Below are 6,566 nucleotides of genomic sequence, written 5' to 3'. Positions count from 1 at the left end.
GGCCCCCCGCGACCCCGGCCCGGGCCGCGGCGGCGCTCACCTTGCGGGCGCATCCAGGGGAAGAGCTGCGTGGGCGACGGGCTCTGCTCCGAGCCCTCGGCCTCCTCGCCCAGGCCGCTGGCGGCCGCGAGCTTGCAGTCCGCGTACTGCACCAGGTCTGGGTCCTGCGCGCCGAACAGGCTCTGGCGCTGCAGCGGGTCGTAGCCGTAGAAGTTGCCCGGGTCCCCGTGGCACGCCACGGCGCACGGGTTCTGCTGGTAGGGCGCCGTGGACAGCGACGACGGCCCGTGGTAGAACTCCTGGATCTGCGACGGGTGCTGGAAGCTGCCGCCGCCGCTGGGACCGTACACCACGGTGGGTCGGCCGCCCAGGTCCTGGGCGAAGCCGCAGTCATAATAATTGGGGCGCAGGGACTCCCCGGTTTTGTATTTGGAGAACAGTGAGTTGACGAAATAAGAGCTCATTTTATTGAATTTTGAGGCGGCGGCGGCGGCGGAGGCTGTAGTTGGGGGCTGGTGGGGAGGGGTGGGGAGGGGGAAAGGGAGGGAGAGAGAGAGGGAGAGAGGGAGAGAGAGGGAGAGACAGACAGAGACAGAGACAAAACGCGGATTCGCCGGCTCCGGGTCACCCCCGCCAGGAAAGGAGAGGGGAAGGGAGGAGGAGAGGAAAAAAAGAAAGAAAAGAAAGAAAAAGGCGAAGAAGATCTCGAAGCCGCCGCACTTTTGTGATTTCCAGGAATAGCAGAAAGGACCGAGAAGCCTCCCAAAGTCTCTGCTCGGCTGCAGCCGGGCAGCGCGCCCTCCCCCACCCCACCCCCCACGCCCAAATCTACCGCCGCTTAAGGAGGTCCGCGCTTTACATTTCGAAGAAGGGATGCCAGTTCATAAACAGTTTTCGGTGATTTACTTCCCTGCAAATGAGTTGTTTCATATTTTGCACTGTCTTTTCACGATCGTTTGCATCCATTAGAGACCCCGCATCCTATTGGCTTCTCTCTACTCCTCCCGGACAGGACGCAGAGCGAGGGTGCGAGCGAGAGAGCGAGAGAGGAGAGAGGAGAGAGCGCCAGGGAGCTGGGGAGCGCGGAGAAAAAGGAGGGGAAGGGAAAAAAACACCCAGGGAGAGGGAGAGAGAGGGGGCGAGCGAGGGGGCGAGGGAGAGGGGGCGCGGGGAGGAGGAATACGGATTAAAGCTGTTTAACTACCTACATTAATGAGATATCTCGCGCCTCCCAACAAATCAAATACCTTCGCGGACCACCCCCAAAGGCTGGTGTGGGGGCGTCGCGGAAAAAAACCACGCGCGCGCGCAGACACGACGCGCGCCGGGCGCAGGCACCGCTGTTAATTTCGCGATTTTAACGAGGCAATTGGAGTCTTTCTAAATGTCAGGGTCGCTTCGGAAAAATGTAAAAGAACACGGTTTAATTGCGCCGAGTTTTAAAAGGTCCTATAAATGTAATTGGTATTTTAATACAAGTTATCAAATCATACAGCTTCCTCTCCTAAACATATTTTCAGACAAACGAGGTAGTCATATTTAAAGCTTTAATGATCAATTTCCTTATTATTGATAAAGGTTTAACTATCGTGTGCAGGGAATTGGCTGGGTAACCGGCCCCCCAAAAAAACGGCTGTAAACTCTTTAACAAACTATAAAACGCAATAAAGCCGGAGTCTGTTGTTGTTTATGCCGCAGCGTATAAAGGCTGCTAGCATTTTACGAGCTCTTTCCTCTACAGCTATAAAACTGCAGCTTCCACCGCCCCCGCCGCCGACTGCAGCTCGGTGGGGGTGAGGAAGGCGAAATGAGAACGATTATGGAGGTTTTGGGGGGTTATTTTCCGGCGCAAACAGTGACTTTTTTGAGGTTTGGGGCTCCTGCAGCCCCCGTGCCAGGCACCTGCCCCCGGCCGTCCCCTTTGCGCCCCGCCCAGCCACTCAAGAACTTTGCCCTCATTAAACAAACAAGCTAGGGGTTTTCTGTGGAGCAGGGGTCTAGGAGGTCCGGGGAGAAGGAGCCTCCCTGCGAATGGGCTGAAGGCTGCAGTCTTGTGCACCCTCGGCCCTCTGGGGGAGGGGTGCTGGGGTCTCCAAGATGCTTTGGCCCAGTCAGCCTTTAGGGAGCAGACTGTTGGGCGGGAGGGGTCTGATGCCACCAGCGAGGGACGCCCAATGGGGCTGCCCCACACCTGCACCCAGGCCCAGGAACCGAGCCCAACTGGCACCAGCCTTGCCAGGCCGAGCTTCCGCCCGGGCCTCTGATCCTACCCACACATCCAAGCCGGGGAGGCACCAGGCCCTGCTCCCTGCCTCCTGCTGCTGTCCTGACCCTCTGCTGCTGGGGGCAATGCTGGGGGCAGGGACTGTGGTTCCTGGATCTCCAAGGTCCACCGAGCCGCTGTCCCTACCTACACTGACCTTGGGATGAAGGGGTCTCCCATAGAGGCAGGCCACTGAGTGCCCCGTTTTCTTTCTTCTCCCCTTGGGAAGCTTCTAGAGAACCCGGCTCTCCCTACAGGCCTGGGGACCTGAGGCCTTGGAACCCAGAAGCAGAGCCAGCTGGGTGCAGGTGACAGGCTAGGCCCACGGCCTCCTCTGCCTTCCTGGCCTAGGCAGAAGGTGCAGAAGGCCCGGGTCTGCGGGTCAGAACCCCTGGCTGCCCCAGGTAGCCGGCAACAGAAAGGGGCGGAAGGACAGAGAGAAATGGAAAGAAAACCTCCAGCAAGCGAGGCGGAAGGAAGTGGCTTCACTAATAAGCTCAATTCATTGTTTATTCAGGACTCCGTGGTTTGCCTTCTGAGAGGTGCCATTGGGGGAGCCCAGACACCCCAACCTTGGTAAACAAGAAGCCATCCCCCTGGCCACAGGAGAGCTACCACGGGGTCACCACAGCCCTCCGAAAGCGAATCTAGAGAGCTGGGCGCGGTGAGAGGGGGCCAGGGGAGCTGAGGACCAGGTCTGGGGTTTCAGCGGTGGCCGAGGCGCCCCGGGAGCCGTGTCAGGCTGCTGAGGGAGTGGACATTTCTATCACGCGGTTTATGGTCCCGATTTGAGGGCTCACCTGTGAGGAAGAAATTCAATGGCTTGTTCTAAATCATCCCTACCCCGTGCCTACCTCGGAAATTTCTGATGGGAGGAAAATGTTTCTATTATAAGAAAAAACAAGCTAGAGCGAGGAGATAATTTATAAACACCCAACGGAGCGCAGATTTATTAGAGAAACTCAAGTGGCGGAGCAACTCCGTTTGCCTCCCCGCGCCCATCCGGAGAGAAGGGACGCGGCCGAGCTCGGGGCGACTCCGAGAAGGCGGGTGCCGCGTGCTCGCGCAGGTTTGCCGGGCGGGGAGGCAGGGATCGGCCGGCCGGGAGCAAACTGGAATCCGGCGGCGGCCTGAGCGCGGGTGTCAGAGCGCGGAGCTCTGGGTCCAGGCCCGGGCTGCGGGGCGACACAGACACCGGCGCCCCCAGGTTCGCCCGCGCGCTCCGGGTCCCGCTGGAGCCGGGGTCCTGGAAGCCGCCGCCCTCACCTGGAAGCCAGGGGACGCCCGGGCACGCCGAGATCTTGTGCCCCGCTGCAGCGCCCGGCCCCACGCCTAGCCAGGAAAGGGCGCTTCGGGAGGGGGACCCACTTGGGGTGCGCAGAGCACCCTGAGCAGCTTTTCCCCGCCGCCCTGGGAGACCCTTGTCCCGCGCGGGGTCGCCGGGCGCGCACAAAGGCTCCGCATCCTGCGCCCACGCGGGGCGCTCGGCCAGCCTGGGGCTCAGCCGCATCCCCGCAAAACCGGGGCTCTGTCCCCGCCAAAACTCGGGGGCCTCTGACCGGCTCACCGGTCGCCTTCGCAGCGGAGTGCGCGGCCGCGGCCGGGGTCCCTGCCCGGCCGCTCACCTGACCCGCTCACGCCTCGGCGGACGCGGCCCTGCCCCCTGCCCGGAAAATCCCAGCGCTCCCAAACCGAGCCTCCTCTTGATTTGCACCCCGTTATTCCTGTTATCCGTGTTGCCCCGCGTTTTCACGCATTCGTTGCCCCGCGGAAGCTAGCCACCAACGGAGCGAGAAACGCAGCTCTCTTCCTCGTGGGGGAAATTCAGAAAACTGACCCTTCGAGGAGCGATAGGGAGGGGGACACCGTTCTATCCGAACCCTATACAGATGGGGGGGAAAGGACTATAACGATTCCTAGATCCCTGTATATTTATTTCTGCGCATTATTCATGACTTTTGGTACCGCTCGGTTCTTAGACGCAGGGCCGCACAAGGTGCGGTGTGAAGCCGCTGGAGGCGCCAGCCAGGGCGCCCGCGACTTTCGCGTGGAGCAAGGGTGCCATCTAGCGGCCGCTCTGTGCAAAGGCGCACGCGACCTCCTCCGAGAGCGAAGCCGCGCGGAGCAGAGCCGGGAGAAACGTTCACTATTAGCAGAAAAACAGGAAGGAAAACGACGGCGGCGGAGAAAAAGGCATCGGGATCGAGAAAAGGGTCTCAAAATTGTGCAAATGACCTAAAAGAAAGAGAGGAGGGAAAGAAAAAAGGAGGCTCCTCGCTTTGCTGTCTTTTTTTTTTTTTTTGCCCTGCTTAAACCTTCCCTGGCCAGCCCCGCACTGCGGCCCAAGAGCGCGCCCTTCGTTCATAGCCCAGAAAAGGGAGAATCGCGCCCCACAGGACTGCTTCAGATTCCGAGGAGGAACAATTGGGCTGTTTGTGCGGAGGGGAGGGCGGACTGGGGTTATAAAAGGATCTAGAGGCTGCCCTGGCCCAGACGTCTGGCCCTGGGGACCCGCGAGGGTGTGCGTGTGCGTGTGTGTGCACGCGCGTGCGCGGGGACTTCTTGTTTCGGACGCCTGGTTTTGGACGGGATGTGAAGAACAAAGACAAGAGTCCAAACTGCCGTGGCCGAAGCGTCTGCAACAACAAAGCGTCCCTCCCCTCGCCCTGGGCGAGCTCCCCCTTGGGGCCCTGGGGACCCTGAGCCCCGCGCAGTGAGGGCAGGGGCTGCAGGCCAGGGCCAGCCATTCAGTCCCCCTGCCCGGCCGGGAGCCCGGGCTCAGCGGATGCGCTCTCAGCCCCGGAAAGTTTCCCCTCTCTGTTTGCTTTGGGGCTGTTTAGTTTCTTAACCTTCAGAAATTTATACGCTATAAACTTTTATAGCGGTCATATTCTTTTATTGCCGCGCACACGGCATTGAATTCCTCTCCCGGCTTCTCGCACTCTCTCGGTCTCCCTCTCTGAATCGCTCTCTTTTATGACAACCGATTTCCCCATGTCCGGCTTCCCAGCCTCCGAATCCTCGCCTTTGTCCAGAAAGAAGCCACTCCCGGGCTGGGGACGCAGACACCACCGGCCCCCGCCCCGCGGCGCTCCATCCGGTTCCAGCGCGGCCTCCTGCGTTTCCTTTTGGCGGAAAGCGGCCTTGCTGGTTTACGGTCAGCGCTGGCTGGTTCCCGGGAACCAGGAGGGAAGTCAGCCTAGTCTACACCCGCTGTAAAGCCGGGTCCACTTCCCATCCCTAACAGAACCCTCCTCCGTGGCTGCCAGCCGGGACCTGCCGAGCGCAGCCGGAGCTGCGCGGCCTCCTGCGACCTCGGCCTTCGATCCATCTTTTCGTTAGAGAGGGGTAGCCCGCGCGGGCTGCCTGCACTCCGGCCGGCCTTTGTCCCCACGCCGTCTGGCCGCAGGGTCTGGAGGGCTGCCGTGGGGTGGGAGAGCCGGGAGAGAAACCGCAGCCCAGGGTGCCGCTGCGGCAGGGGATCGCACGCCTGGGCGCGAACCGGCCTGGCCCGGAGGCCCTGAGAGGACCTGCGAGGCGCCGCTGGAAACCGAATTCCATTCTGGGCCCGGAAGGAAATTATTCTTGTTTCTCTGCCGAGGAGACTTTGTTCAGCACTCCACGCTCTCCCCCAGCCTTGAGAGCTGCGGGCCCAGGCTCAGCCCTGAGCAAACCCAGAGCCTCCGGCCAAGCCTGCTGTTCTGTGGCTCCAGCCCCAGCTGCGGGGCGGACAGCTCCGCGCTCCTCCATCCCAGCAGCCCCAGCTTCCCCGGCCTGTCTGCCCCAGCACCCCGCTGCAGCTCGACTGAGGTTTGCTCTTGCAGGGGTTTCTAAGTGGCCAGGCCAAGGGGCAGCAGCGAGGACGCCTCCCAGGGCTCTGGAGCCTTGCCTTCCTCTGGCTCCAGGGTGGCCAGGGCTCCAGGACAGCTCGGCCTGCGACTCCGTTGCTCCCTCTCCTGCCAGGCTGTCCGGCTCCTCCACTCCCGCAGTCTGCGGGGAGCGTTGGGCCCCCTGTAAGCCTGCGTTTGGGACCTGGGGTCTCCGCCCGGCTGTCACTGCACTGGAGCAGAATGCTCTGCAGGGACCCTGCTCTGCAAGGTCTGGGCCCCTGGGGGACAAAGTCTGGGGGGCACCGAGGGGACACAACCACCTCTGTTTTCCAGTCTGTGCTTCTGACAGCTGAGGTCGCTACCTACGGCCATAACGGAATAAGACTCAGAGAGGTTTATTCTCTAGAGTGATGTATTTTTTTGTTTTTTTCTTCTCTTTTTCTTTCAAAACAAACAATCAGCCTCTAGGCCCC

The sequence above is a fragment of the Chinchilla lanigera genome, unplaced genomic scaffold, assembly GCF_000276665.1.
Source record: "Chinchilla lanigera isolate Chin_1 unplaced genomic scaffold, ChiLan1.0 scaffold00050, whole genome shotgun sequence".
Taxonomy (NCBI): Eukaryota; Metazoa; Chordata; class Mammalia; order Rodentia; family Chinchillidae; genus Chinchilla; species Chinchilla lanigera.
Note: the sequence above shows the minus strand (reverse complement) of the source record.